Source organism: Myxocyprinus asiaticus, chromosome 2, assembly GCF_019703515.2.
Source record: "Myxocyprinus asiaticus isolate MX2 ecotype Aquarium Trade chromosome 2, UBuf_Myxa_2, whole genome shotgun sequence".
Lineage (NCBI taxonomy): Eukaryota > Metazoa > Chordata > Actinopteri > Cypriniformes > Catostomidae > Myxocyprinus > Myxocyprinus asiaticus.
The window spans coordinates 18,095,921-18,111,934 of record NC_059345.1 but is presented as its reverse complement, the minus strand read 5'-3'; the positions used below and the strand labels follow the sequence as shown (position 1 = coordinate 18,111,934).

Here is a 16,014-nt window from a genome sequence, read left to right as displayed (position 1 = left end):
CTAATAACAACATATATATATATATATATATATATATATATATATATATATATATATGTGTGTGTGTGTGTGTGTGTGTGTGTGTGTGTGTGTGTGTGTGTGTACATTGGCACCAGTATTGTTTCTGTTGTCTGATGTTTGCAGAAGCAGTAGCATGACAGTTTTTACACGTGTGGTTTTCATTTTGGCCACAAAAGCTCACAGGCACTTAGTAAGAACAAGAATTAGATAGCCATTGCCGCCATCAGTGCTCACACCTCCGCGTTTGAAATTTTCCATTGAACCTCTTATGATAGGTGTGATAGTGGCTGACTAAACTGCAAGAGAGTGACGTTTGACCTCATGAGGTTTTGTGCAGTTTGTGTTAAATTTAAATAGAGGCCTGCAATGTAGTGTAACAATTTCAAACCATCACAAATATATAGTAAATGGGGATTTGGTTGATTACACAAAGCAAATAAATAAGTTAACATAATTCCTATCTTCTTACATTTTTTTCTATACAAATCAAGATATAATCATTTTTGTTACAAACATAAAACAGAAATCTAATCAAAATATTAGGATCACATGCAACAAATGATGGTACTCTGTTGCAACAGATGTCCTCATAAGTAGGATTTCAGCACCATGGACAGATACCCATCCTAATGTTTACATTTCAAATTATATGCTTTTTCATTGTGACAATTTAAAAGGTGTATATATTGTGATTTATGTTATATCATTTGATATAACCTGTAGTAGTCTAATTGTGAGACTTGGGAATGTAAACCAGGTGCTGGATACAATGAGGGTAAAGGAAAGGCCTGATTTTTACTATGCCATAGAGCATGACAAAACTAGGACAGGAAGTGAACCACTCATTTGCATTTCACTTCCCTGCAGGCCTTAAATGTGTGACCTTTATGTAAAATGGAGATAATTTGATGAGAATTTTATACTCAAAACAGGATTTTTTCTATATTGTAGAGGTGAAGACAGAAAGGATATAAACAGCTATGTATTAAACAGGACAGTGATTGGACCCAACCCAGCCACGCTTATTAATTATAAATTGATTGGCACATAAATAATTCGTATGTTTTTACACTTTTCAAATTCGTTTTTAAAATTAACTTTCTACTGTCATATCTTTAGAAATATCTCTTTAGAACTACATGTTTAGGCCATAGCATAAACCACAGGTTCATGCACAAACAATGCATAAGCAGAGGATGTGGCAGTGGGCTCCAACCAGAAGGCAGAGAGCGTTAACAGCATCACTTCCTGTAGAGGTGTGGCAGAGAAAATCTGCTCAGTACAGAGAGAGAAGTGCTGAGGTGAACTTCAGCGGACCAGCATAAACATTCATAAACATTCCAGTATAAACACCTGTGAGTGATTTGTATCATTAAAGTGTTTTATTGATATACTCAGTACATTTAAATATATTCATATATTTTTGTTACCTTTCTTATTACTTAAGTTCAGAGTTACTAGATAAAGAAGTAGTAAAGTTATTATAAATATATTTAAAAGTTTATTAATAATAGGTCATATAGGGACTTTAATTAATACAATTTAATATATATTTGACAATTTTGGTAAAGGTTAGGCTATTCGAAAAAATGCACGTAAAAATAAATAAATAATAAATAAATAAAAACAAAGACCTTATGACATGTTTGTTTGTACGTCAGTGTATCTCTGTGCATGCATTATTTGTGCACATTGTGGTTTGTTCATTTTCCAACCACAAGTCTGACCCCTTGCTTCTATTTTCATGCCCCTCTCAAAACCACAAAAACATCCTTCATAACAGACAAACATTTCTGATTAATTACAGAAACACCCAGTTTACTGCTGAGCAACTAAAGTATTTATGAAAAAAACAAACATTATATTGCTGAATTAAAATAGCAAACAAATAACACAAACATAAATATTAGTGATGGAATTTCTAACATTTTCATGCTAATTATGGATGTGCTTTAGAGTTGACCAGTGACAGATTAAAGGAGCCACTGTATAATTTCAGTTTCAAATACAATTTCTAACACTTATAGTTACAGCATATCTGTTCTTACTCTTCAATGCATCTTGTGCATAATATTAAAAGATATAATACAGTGCTCTGCATAGATTAAGGGTAAATAAAGATTATCAAAGAGCTCTTTGGTTTCTTTTGGGGTGGACAGATTTTATGATAAAAAATATATATTCTGCAACTGCAACCCCAGAGCTAAATGATGATCCCAGATATCACACATAATGTAGATCCAAAAGAAACAAATCCTTAAAGATATATGGTCAAAACTCTGGATTTTAAAATAAGGAAATAGATATGACTTAGGAAGGCCAAACGTATCATGTAAACAAAGCAAAGATGTCCTGAAAGAATAGTAGAACGCTCAACAACTTATGGGCCAGTCTCTAAGTAATCAAAGGCTGATTTCTCTTCCCAGTCCGCCCCTGCTTCTCAGCCATGTAAAAAGATTTTGGTTTCACCCAAATTAAAGAGAAGTGACGAGTGTTTCTGAGTCCTTCAGATAGAAGGGCTCAGATGTACATTACATTTATATTCATATTTCAATGTTAAGAGCATTTATTTATTTGTGGAGTGTCAATGTCGATGTACATTTTATGAAAATTATAAATCATATTTATATTTAATCACTTTCAGCAGAAGTTCATCTTAAAAGTTCACAGTCTGAAAGAGCAGCAATTTACTGTCTTTACCCCTCAGGAAAATAGGCCGTTCACTATGGCAGACCTCTAAGTGAAAGTTCACCTCAGTTCTCAGTCTGTACTGAGTGGCTTCTTCTTGTCTTAACGTCTACAGGAAATTCTGCTCCTCATTGTTGACTCTCTAACTGGAGCCCCACCATCACACAATCACACCTTCTCCTAATGTGGCTGAAAACATACCAAAAAAAAAAAAAAAAAAAACCTTTATCACAATTTAAATATTTCTCATTGCATGTTGTGATGACTGTAAAATGTTACAGACCAAAAGTATATGCAAGATGCATGATTAAATTACAGTACACATAGTTTAATTTGCTGTTTAATATCTTTCAAATTAGTTTACTATACATTGACTGAGTACTTTTATCTAAATGATCAAATAGCTTTTAAACTATTTATTCCCAACATTGTTTTTACATTCTCTTTTTGAATTCACACATCTTTAGGATTGTAACATTTAAAGTCTAATACTGGGAAAGCTAGCATATTTCAGCTTTCTGACATCTGAATATCTGAATTAAATTGTACCCTTTATAAATGTAACATAAAATTCTAAACTGTAAATCTGATGATAATATTTGCATATTGAAAGGTTATGGGTCATAATCACACAACATACAGATTGAATTTAAAACAAATGTACGCACAATGCACTATGGTGCTATGGCTTTATCAGACAAAGAACCTTGGGGGTAATACAGTATATTGACATACTGCCCTCTGTTGGTACGTCATGTACCCTTGGTGTGAGTAACCTCGTGGTAGCCTACAAATGCAAGCGAGGATACGATTATCAAGACCATTTCAGTATCACAAAACATAACCACAAAGAGAGAAAAATAAGAATTAAGGTTCAGGACTTGATTTATTATTTTTTGTCATTTTTGAAAATATGAAAATGTTAAATAAAACTTTGTTCAACCAAGCATCATGTAAATAAAAATAAAAAAAGGCCATTTTAGAGAATTTAGACAAACATGAAATTTAAAGATTAAAGGATGGCTGTCAGCAATATACATACCCTTCTGCTGAATCGCCACCAGAGAGCTCCCTCTCCAGAATTCTGACTTATTCTTTGATTATTATACCTTTAAATTGTTTCCTGTTTTAACTCTTTTTGGAATATATGGTCATAACTTTCTTATTATCTTTGTAAAGTCTTACCAGTTACGGCAATCATGCAGCAATTCCTTGCTTTATTATTCAGAGTATGGTTTCTTTAGGTGTACACACTAGCCTTTTGTGATTTGACCATTTTTTTTTTATTTTATTTTTTTTTTATTACATTTTGATACTGCTGTCAGATTACATGGATTTATTTTTTATTTTTATTTTTTAGGATTTTGGAATTTATAATTGTTAACTTAATGCTTAGATCATTATTTGGATCCACACATTTTGTTTTGGTCTAAAAAGTTACAATGGCACCTAAAAATGCATCTTTACTGTGGGTGTAAATTAAATAAGGCACAGGTTTAAAAAGTTAGAGGCCTACTCTATTGTACTACTTATTGATCTTTTAAGTTCTGAGTACGTTCCCATGCCAAATTCAGGAATTATGTTGATTCTTCCATGCACAACTGTGTGCTCGACAACTAGAGGTACCACTGAACAAGATCACCTCTCTTGTAATTTACATGCATTTTGGTAAACAAAAGCTTTAATGAGGTGTGTCACTGGAATTCTATCTACTGTACTGTACTGTAGCTCCACTCTGGTTGAGTAATAATAGCAACAATTTTAAAACTAACTCTACAGTTTTTATTTATTTAAAAATAAAAGCTGCTATTGCAACAAGCAGCAAGCCAATGGCATAGTTCAGTCCCTAGATGGTGATGTCTGATTATCAATATAAAATAACACTGCATAAGTTAACAAAGCATGTCTTGTCTTTTTTAAGAATCTGCTGACAATGGCTATTAGAGTGTCACAAGTGGTTTGATTAATTCACTGCAATGTAGATCAACAACACCACAAACCACAAGTCCATGGTACAAAGCAACCTTTCTCTGTATGGGGCAAAGATGTGATAAAGGCCTGTCACTTCACAGGAGGTAGGGACAATAAATAATTTATTTTTTTATTTATTTTTTTTTTTATGTACTGGCACAGTATACAGTGGTAAACAGTATAAAGTGCTACTGACTTACTTACCAATGTCAGTAAGACCAAGGAGCTTGTGGTGAACTTTAGGAGAAAAGACAGAGTACACAGCCCCATCACCATCAATGGAGCACCAGCGGAGAGGGTCAGCAGCTTCAAGTTCCTCTGTGTCCACATCACTAAGGAACTCACATTGTCCGTCCACACTGAGGCCATTGTGAAGAAGGCTCATCAGCGCCTCTTCTTCCTAAGACAGCTGAGGACGTTTGGAATGAACCACCACATCCTCACACGGTTCTACATACTGGTATGGCAACAGCACCGCCCTCAAACGCAAAGCCTTGCAAAGGGTGGTGCGAACAGCCAGACACATCATCGGAGGTGAGCTTCCCTCCCTCCAGGACATATATACCAGGTGGTGTGTGAAAAAAGCTCGGAGGATCATCAGAGACTCCAGCCACCCGAGCCATGGGCTGCTCTCACTGCTACCATCAGGCAGGCGGTATCGCAGCATCAGGACCCACACCAGCTGACTTCATGACAGCTTCTTCACCCCAGCAGTCAGACTTTTGAACTCTAATCTCTCACGACTAACATAAATCAGCACTGCACTTTATTAAACTTACACTGGACTGTCATAAAATATATTTCTCTTAACAACACACTGGTAACTGACTATCAACCTATCTGAATGTCAATACAACACTATACAACCTTACTGCATATATATATATATATATATATATATATATATATATATATATATATATATATATATATATATATATTTTTTATTGTATACTGTGTATTATATATTGTATACTGTACATTGTATATTATTATTTGTGTACTGTGTTGTGTGTAATTATGTGTATATTATATATGTAAATTGTGTTGTGTAAATCTGTTTATTGTAAATTGGTATATGTCTCATCACTGTCATGACTACTATGTTGCTCAGAACTGCACCCAAGACTTTCACCCACTGCTGCACTTGTGTATATGGTTGAGTGACAATAAAGTGATTTTACATTTTTATTTTTTTTTTTTTTTTAACAAATAACAACATGAAATGTACAAATAAATAAATAAAAAACAGAAATACATCATGCTGTCTGCATTGTTGGCACTGATTTGTTATTCATTGCTTGAATGTTTCCTACCCACAACACTGCAACACATTGACCTCTTTTCATGTCTTTGCATCAAAACCACACAAAAAAGATTCTTACCAACACTTTTTCCATTGCCAAATGAACCTCCTATTTTACAATTGGCTGCAACTGTTGAATACTGAAGTAAAGCTTCTTTGGATTTAGTTTGGATTTTTTATGATTCATATACCCCTTTTATTTCCATTCAATGTATCGCATTACCTTTGCTGTAACCTGGCACAAGTGAAAGTGATCAACTATTTTGTTCAGTGCTTGTTTGCAGAGATATGCACTACAGTAAAGTGAAAATAAAAGAAAACAAGATCTGAAAATCCATAACTCATATTTATGTGATCAGAAGTTTCCTGAGAACATCATATGCTAAAACGTGCTAAAAGCTAACTGTTACTTGACAGTGTATGAAAATGTATGGCAGTGTATGTATGACAGTATTTTTGGGCTTTTAGAATTTTTATTATTATTATTATTTTTAAGTTTAGAGTATACTTAAATAATACACCCTTGGACATATTTGACATTGTTAAAATGTGAAATAAAATAACGAACTGTATGTATATAAACAAAAACCTATTGTGTATTATGTTTGCAACCATCAATTTTATTATTTTTTATTAATAATTTGCCTATCCACACCACTCGCACTGCTTCGTATACAAATTTCTAAAATGCTTCTAGGTACAAAATTATAAAATTACTTATAAAAGACTACTGTGGCATGGGGGGCGTGGTCATGTGTCGATCTGCGGGAGACGGAGAGCTGTAAGGCTCGTCACCTGGGTCGCAATTACCTCTAACACCTGTATCTCATTATAGTGATGGTGGAGGGAGACCTGAAAAGGCACGCCAGAGCGTCAGAGTAGAGAAAGAGACCAGAGCCACCATCTGGATCTGTTTATGCTTTTGGCCATCAAGAGCCTTTTCTGTTAAGTTTTAAAGGTGCAAGTTGTAAGATTCAGAAATCCTTGTTATTAATGACACCTGTGGCCGTTAAGTGAACTGTAGCCAGCTACCTGTTGCTCGTGATCTCGCGCACACACTCCACAGGGACGCGAGCATCGACCAAAACAATGACGTAACGTACAAAGAGACTGAACGTGATTCACCAGCATCATGCTAACAGATGAGGTAGTATAATTAAAATTACACAGTTATGATTGTTTTACTACAAACTTTGAGACTGCATATTATATTTGACTCTCCAGTGCTGGAACAGGGCTAAAACAAAGTGTGGATATAGGTCTGACTATGTGAGACTGTAGTTTGAAGATATCACTTTTCTTTGCATGATACATTGACTGCATTTATACGATAGCCTATGTTGCCGTTAGCTAGCTAGCCAGCTTTATCAATAGCTGTTAGCTAAATTTGGTGGATGATGACAGTAGCTGTTTATAAAATAGACTCAACATTATAAATATGTTGATACAATTCAGTATTGATGTGATTCCATCACAACTGTCATTTTGATATATTGATGCACTATTTTATAATAATAGAATGTATATATTTTCTGTATAACCAAGTTACGTTACACTAATGAATGGAGCTTTTTGCATTATCTTGAACATTGTCTAGCATTCATTTAATGTATTATTGTAGTTTACCTTGCTGAGTAATTATGGATTGACATTAACCTGACTTCGTATAAAGAGAAGATCGTTGAAATTATTTGAAAGTTACGAAGCGAGGTAGCTTGCAATTAGTTAGCATTAGCAGGCAAGATCAAATTGGCTAAAATTACACAGATCAATCATTGATCATTATATTTCACATGCTTTGCAGTTATGTAAGCTTACCTGTCCAATAAGAACACCAAATCAGGGTTGGTTTTGATCCCCAAAACCAAAAGAAGGTCCCTCCAGGAATAAAATGCCCTGTCGATGTTCACTCTAGTTTTTGCACGATCACATTACATATAAAGACTATTATATCATATATGGCATATTTGGTCTGCATGTATAACTCTGATCAAAGTTTTTTTTTTTTTGTCATCTTAACTGTGCAGCCACTTAATGGATACATTTCCTAGAAAAAAATATATACCGTAGAATCTCTGCTCAGTTAAATATTTTAATACTCGCCTATGTTAAAAGTACCAGCAGTTCCGAGTGCTCGCTCGATTCGGTTTGGAACCCACGCTCTGTTTGACTACAGCGGCTGCTTTCAAACGCTCACCTGCGTATGTCTGTGTGTAGTGCTGGCTAGGGCCATAGCAAGGAATTCTGGTCCCCCTGACTGTATATTGCTCTGGGCCCCTTACCTATTAAAGAGATACAGTTTCAAATTTATTTTGGGCCCCTTGAATCGTTACCACCTTTCACCCCACTAGCTACGGCCCTGATGCCAGCCCTACCTATTTAGTGACATAAGTGGCTGCATAGGGCCCTGTGACCATGCTATACGCATGCCTGATGGATCCTAGCAAAACTACGAAACAATATTACATCAGTGTTGAAAAAGGCATGGAGACAAATGTGAATTTGATAATTACATGTTAAGGATCTGCCGTGGCCACACGCAGGCGATCTGTGGTCGAGTACCCCTTTTGCCAAGTTCACTCTTCTCCCTAGATCCATCCCATGTAAGTGAATACAGACAGTTGCTGTATGAGTCATTTATTTAAAAAGAATACAAAATTTGTAAATTGTCTATGGAGATGTAACAGGGGTTTAAATGTGCAAGGAGGCGTCGGGAACCAGATGAACAGTCAAAATAATGTAATGAAAACATGTGTGGCTCTCTCTCCCAAACTGCCGGATCCGGCTCAGCTTTATCCCTCTCCTCGGCTGAATAGCCCGATTGGGCGCTGGCAAATGCGCACTTACGGCCCGGCTCCACCCTCCTCGTCACACTCCTCCCTCCTTTGCCTCAGGCCGCGGAACCCCTCGCATGACGTACACCCCCCACCCCCCGCCGAGGGCAGAGAGAGAAAAAAATTGCTCACCAGTTCCCAGACATGCCGTCGCCTGGTCCTTGACCATTCCTCCTCCCTGGGCGGACAGCAGCAAGTCCTCTGACACCTGGCTGATGGAACACCCCTCCGTGTTCTGGCGGCCGGTAGTGAGCCCCTCCGCCCCGTCAGTGGCTCCACCGCTCCATGTGGCCAGCAGCGAGCCCCTCCCTTCACGGACGGCAGCCATTCCTCCGTGTCCAGGCGGCTGGCAGTGACTCCTCCGTCCCCCGGCGGACGGCCACCGCTGCTCCTTTAGGTGGATGGCAGTGGCGAGGACTCCACAACAGCGCATCCCTCCTCCTGCCTGTGTTTCAGCACCAATGTAACAGGGTTTAAAATGGGCAAGGAGGATGCAGGAACCGGCAAATAATGTTTAATGAAAACTTAAAGACACAAACATAAACAAACGTGGCAGCTGCATGTGGCTCTCTCTCTCTCCCGAACTGCTGCATCTGGCTTGGCTTTTTCCCTCTCCTCGACTGATTAGCCTGATTGGGGGCCGGCCGTGTGCACTCACGGCCCGGCCCCACCCTCCTCCTCGTCACAGGAGAGTGCAATATAACTGAAAGTAAACTCGTGTCCACGTCATGATCGGAGGCTCACTAAAGGTTGGGCACTGAAGCGGCTTGGAGAGCGAGGGTCATGATGGCAACGTGTTTATCTGGTCCCTGGACCTGTGATGACACCATTGTGTGCATGCTGTGAAGAAACCAGTCTCTCTAAAGCAGAATTTAAAGGCAACAGTGAAGAGGCACCATTACGCGACAAATCACATTTGCATTTGGTCCCGCTGACAGCGACATATTTAGTTCCGTCACAATACTTATACTACATACTCTGTGTATGTCTTGGAATTTCATTAAAGATATTTATTAATTAGTGCATGTGATCAGTGTGTTTGATTAGTTTGTTTCATTTTTGTACTTCTGAAGCAATTATATCTGTGCTAAAAACAAATAGTTTATATTTTTAAGCTTTACTTTTGAATAAATGTGCTTGTTTATTTTCACAGTTTAAGCTTGCTTAGTTATTGATGTTGGGGTGTTTGGTTAGGTGTACCTGTCGGTAGGTGGGTCCCAGTTTGAAAATCTACTTAGGGCCCCCAAAATGCTTGGGCATTTAATGTAAACAACCACTAATATATTAAGAGTGTAAGAGGATATGACAAAATCCTGCACCATCTAGAATTGATTTAAATGTAAACACAGCAATTAATGTATTACACTACATGAGTGTAAGCAGACAGTACAAAAGTCATATATCTCAAAATATCTGATGGGTCCGATGTGTAAATGCAGCCTAATAGACATTATTCAAACAATAATATTGACAAGAAAAAGAGAAAAGCATTCAATGTCCTTGGCTGAATAACTTTAGTAGCTGTTAGCCTAACATATTTCAGTGACCGATTTGTTTCTTAGTCAAAGTCTGACTGCATAAAATCCATATTAATGTCTCAAATGTTTAATTGCTGCTGTTACTGAAAAACCTAAAGCACTATTTACTCTATTAATGGCCCTTAAATAACTATAAAAACTTGAAGCAATGATTACTTGAGAAACACTTGAAGGCTACATTGTTATATATATATATATATATATATATATATATATATGGGTTTTTTTTTTTTTAAATTTTTTATTTGAGCCCCTTTTCTCCCCAATTTGGAATGCCCAATTCCCACTACTTACTAGGTCCTCATGATGGCATGGTTACTCACCTCAATCTGGGTGGCGGAGGACAAGTCTCAGTTGCCTCCACTTCTGAGACAATCAATCCACGCATCTTATCACATGGCTCGCTGTGCATGACACCGTGGAGACTCACCGCGATCCATGCACAAATTCCTACTGAGAGAGCAAGAACCACTCTACCCTCCCTAGCAGCCAGGCCAATTTGGTTGCTTAGAAGACCTGGCAGGAGTCACTCGGCACACCCTGGATTCGAGCTCGTGACTCCAAGGGTGGTAGTCAGCATCAATACTCGCTGAGCTACCCAGGCCCCGACTAAATTTTTTTTTTTAATTTAATTTGTTAATATTGATCTTTATTAATAGTGATGTTTTGAGTGTTATAAATAGCATATGTTTTTTATTTTTTAGCATTTGGGGTGCCAGGGGGGGGTGGGGGCACTATTAAGGGGTGCCGTAAATTAAAAAACATTTGGGAACCTCTGCCATAGTGTAATGATGCTTCCATAGTCAGAGGAATGCAGTCGCAGGCATGGCATTAATTAAACAAAGGGGTATGAGAAAGCCTTGCTTGTATGAATAAAAGAACGACAACACTGGCAACAGTGGCCAAAAACTAAATCAAGAGCAGTACTGTATGAGACTAATGTTACCTGAATTCCAACTAAAACTGAGGGCATATATCTATATATATATATATATATATATATATATATATATATATATATATATATATATATATATATATATATATATTATATAGATACCCAGAAGTATCAGTCCATTTGATGAGACACAGATGTGCAGTAATTAGGAGCAGGTGATTTTAATTTAGAAGGCTGGTGACATTGATCTAATGACTGGTACAGCTGAGGGAGGAAATAAGGGTGTCATACATAGCAAACTGTGCTATGACTGCTTTTCCGTGAGAACTACTGCAGTAGAAAGCATCAGATATGTAAAAAATATCAAGTGCTTACCATTCAAACCAAACCCACACCCATGCACTTTGCTCTCCTTGAGGTACATGACTTTCACACTGGAGATGGTGTCCTATATAAAACTTTGCTCATAGCCTAACCCTTTAGAAGATTGACTGTGTGATGATCTCTCACTCGTTGTTCACTCAAGTTTTATAGAAATGTAAGTAAAGAAAAATTTCTACCTACCTGCATATGACATGATGTCCTTGAATATTTGTGTAACCATTATGTTGAAGAAATACATGTATTTATTTCTTAATTTAACTGCAACTTTCAAATTTTATGTTTTTGTTCTAGGTGACAAATGGCTGGTAATGTTTCTAAAATATTTGCACATGTAAAATGCCTTAAGCATCTGTAATGTACATACACAAAGTATAATGACTTTAATATTACAAGTATTACTATTACACAAATTATCACTCTCCTTAAAATGTGTTTACATGTTGAAAGTAAATTACAACATTATTTGAGGATGAATAAATTGGTTAAAAAAAATAAAAATAAAAAAATGCCACAGAGAAACTGGTTAAAATAGCAAATGTCAATATTTATATTTATTTTATCAGAATCATTATTTGATTTGGTCAAATTCCACTTTTCCCCCCAACTCATTTGTACTTAAAACATTGTTGTACATGAAACATGTTTCTGTGTTTTAGAAAATGAACCATGTTCAGCACTCTTCCATGTGGTGTTTGTCTGCAATATTCTAATTTTGCTCTTCAGTGGAACAGTGAACATAATTCTATGTGAAAGACTGAGAAGAAAATGTGAACAGTGTGCTGGTAAAGTACATTTCAATGTTTTAATTTTGTTTCTTGCTGCTTGATTAAATGTTAAATTATAAGCACTTTTAATGTTGATGTGATGCAATGTACAGTAGTATATAATACAGCAGAAATATGATAGCCTTGCTACACTTTAATTGAATGTTGTTGGAGTGATCTATTCAAAAGATTTAGCAAAGCTCATCAGTGGGCATTCAATCAAAACTGTAAGTTTAATATTTTCCTTTATAGTTCTTTATTCTTCTATCCCCCTCAATTTTATTTTTCAGCACAGCAGAGACGGGTTCAACACACTCCGTTGGACGGTGACCCACCTCAACCAAATCACTCTAATGTCAGTAGTGGGCTAAAATTGTACTTCAGATTTAAGTTTGTTCATTCACAATTCAGTACCCCAGTATAACCTTCATGAATTCACAGAGAAGAATACATTCTTTGTTTACCCTAGGATCAAGATATTGTGGACCTGAACTACACAATGCTACAGTTTCCTGGGGACAACACAAACACAGAGGGCTCTGTGAGTGTGCAGAGAGAGAATAAAATAAAGGACACAGTGTATTCCAGCCTAAAATGTAAAATCTCAAACATTACTGATGAGAACTAATTTATTTTTTATAAATTTTTTTTTTTTTTTTATTGTTTAAAGACTGTTGACACATGACATGATTGGACTGAAATAAGTATTTATATTAAATTGTTTAATTACCTAAGACTTGGAAAATATGGTGTTCCTTATCTTCAACAGAATTCCATCAACCATACAGGTTGCATCATATAGATTATGGGCTTCACATTAAGCTTTTCCAGATATTAGTCTTTAAAACTGATTGTTTACATGTCTGAAAGCCTACGTCACTGGCCCAAAAACAGTTTAATAGTATTAAGTGTATTTTTTTTATCTTTATTTTTTATTATGTTGAATATAATAGTATTATTCAATGTTGTATTTCTATCTTGATTTCATCACTTTTACTCAACATTGCAAGGCTATGTGATAGAACCCTCGAGCCTTCATTTTAGAAATGCTCTAATTTCAAAGTAAATTGAACCCTCCACAATTCATCCCTAAACTGTGTGATGTCTAGTACAAAGAGTGATGCTGTTAAAACCTAGTTCAGATGGCAAATCAAATACAGATCACATTATTATTTTTGTAAATCCTTTTTACACAGAGACTTACCACTTAAACTGTAACCTCAGGAGTGTGGTTAAAATGTGCAAGAGTAATTTCACCCCTTTTGCTAATTTCTAATTGGTAAAACAACAGGTGTCCAACCTTTATTATTATTATTGGGGGTTAGATGCAGAAAAAAAATAAAAAATAAAATGTGTCATGGCCGCATGACCGTAATAATAATGATAATAAAAGGCTAAATGTTTTTAGATTGCCACAACACATTACATTTGCATTGTCAGTTTATATGGGTTTTAATCACTCTTTGTGCTCATATGGTATGCTTGAAATTGCATGTGTAAATGAAGGATATTTAACTCACAAAGAAGACTTGTAATGGAACAGTAGTGTTGTTACTATACTTTTTAAGTCTTGTACAGGTGTGTATAAAGTACTAAAATTATTCTTTATTGAAATTATGGATACTGATTAAAACTTTTAATCAAAAGTTCAAGCATATTTGAGTGAAAGTAAATAAGTTAAGTTCAACCACAGCAAACCAATAATAATTAAAAAATAAATAATAATAATACAATAGTGCATAGCAAGAGCAAGGACCATCATGGAATTTAGAGTTGGATACTGTTACACAGCCACAGTTATTAAACAAAGCACTCAGTCATCCAATGTCCCATTTGCTAATTGCTGCCTCCTCACCTTCAGACCAACTCCATGTTTTTAGGATTTCTCTAAAGACCAATCCATAAAAATTAATCAATGGCTTGTGACTTATTTGAGAGCTGTTTTGCTTCATTGCTGATGGTGGGCAAGTCATCGTAATGCTCTCTGCAGTACATCAGTGCATATGACCACTGACCAGGACACTGGTATGTTTACATAAGTGTTTTCTATAGGAACTAGAGTTCAGTCCAAGGATGCCCAAAAAAGGAACACAATGATCATAGCCTTCATTTCTAAACAGATTATCTACAAAGTGCAGCCTTTATGTAAGCTTATTGATAATGCTATCACAAATCTCAAAGGTTTATATATATATATATATATATATATAAAAGAGAGGAATAAAAATATACCAGGCACTAACCAATCAGATGGTCAGGCTTTGTGGGGCATTTCAGATCAAGTATCTGTGTAACAAATGTTCATGCAAATCATGCACTTACCCAAAGCAAATCGGCTGAAACAAAGAAAACAAGTAATCATGTCAAGCACATCTAAGGGTATACTAGTTTAAAGAGTCTGAATAGGAGATCCTGACAATGATCCACCTCAAAAAGTGGGTAAACGTCTGAGTTTTAGTAAGTATTCAGGCTTTTCCACCAAGACCTTCCTCCTTTACAGGTCATAACATGCAGACAACATTCAATGACCCCTCCACCCCCTACCTACCTCAGGTCTCAAGGCCTCTGCAGTGCAGGCCCCTGGTTCCGTAAGGCACAACATTCCATACATCCATACACACTTCCACTTCTGCAGTTAATTCAGGATGGACTTCAAAGACTTTAGTCATTAATCTTACAGTTCATACAAAATATTTTAGTTTAAACATTGGCCCCAACACTCACTTAGTTCACTAATTTTAACTGACTTGTACTACATATAAACAACAAATATTGGCATTATTTTCAAGCTGTTTAGCCAGAGGGGAACTGGCGCTCACAGCAGGGGCAGACTGGGACTAAAAATTGGTTCTGGACATTCTGGCCCAGAGCGGCCCACCAAGCCCGGCCTGCAACACACCACAACATAACGCACCGGCTCACTGATTTAATTTTCCAGCTCAATTTCACATTTTTGTGTAAAAAAAAAAAAAAAAAAAGACATTTCTATTGACTGCTAGTCATGACAACGGGCCCCATAACATATCAGATCCCCCCCCCCCTTCCCCCAACATACATATGTTAGGATAAAATGTACATGAAAGTACAAGGTGCTGTGACAAATCAGCATTTCTTTAAAGAATTCAAAGATCTTAATCACCTTTCAGCTTTTTTCCAGAAGTGCAAATATACTATTGTCTTAATTAATATGAGGTTGTGGAAACAACAAGTATAATAATAATAATAATAATATATATATATATATATATATATATATATATATATATATATATATATATATATATATATATATATATATATATATATATATATATATATATATATATATATATATATATATATATGTATATATAGCTATACAAGATAAAAAAGTGTTGATTAAAATAGTTAGATGAAGAAACTTTCAATTACCAACTTGACTATGTGTCAATGTATATGTAAACAAATATAAATAACAAATATAAGTATCTGTAAAAAATAAAATAAAATAAACATACCTCTTAAAGTGTAGGACTTTGCAGATATTTTGCAGATGAATTGCTCATATTTCACTCCATGTGAGTTTGTTGCATTTTTATATCTGCAGTGTTTTAATTCCTTCCCCAAATTA

At 35.9% G+C, this 16,014-nt stretch overlaps 1 long non-coding RNA gene across 1 annotated transcript; it reads left to right on the top strand.

The window, feature by feature from the left end:
• The first annotated feature begins 11,755 nt into the window (after nucleotides 1–11,755).
• On the top strand, nucleotides 11,756–13,764 carry LOC127411719 (uncharacterized). Its single transcript, XR_007892331.1, has 4 exons — nucleotides 11,756–11,794; nucleotides 11,932–12,422; nucleotides 12,695–12,759; nucleotides 12,874–13,764. It is a non-coding gene; the product is annotated as an uncharacterized LOC127411719 (long non-coding RNA).
• Nucleotides 13,765–16,014: the final 2,250 nt, after the last annotated feature.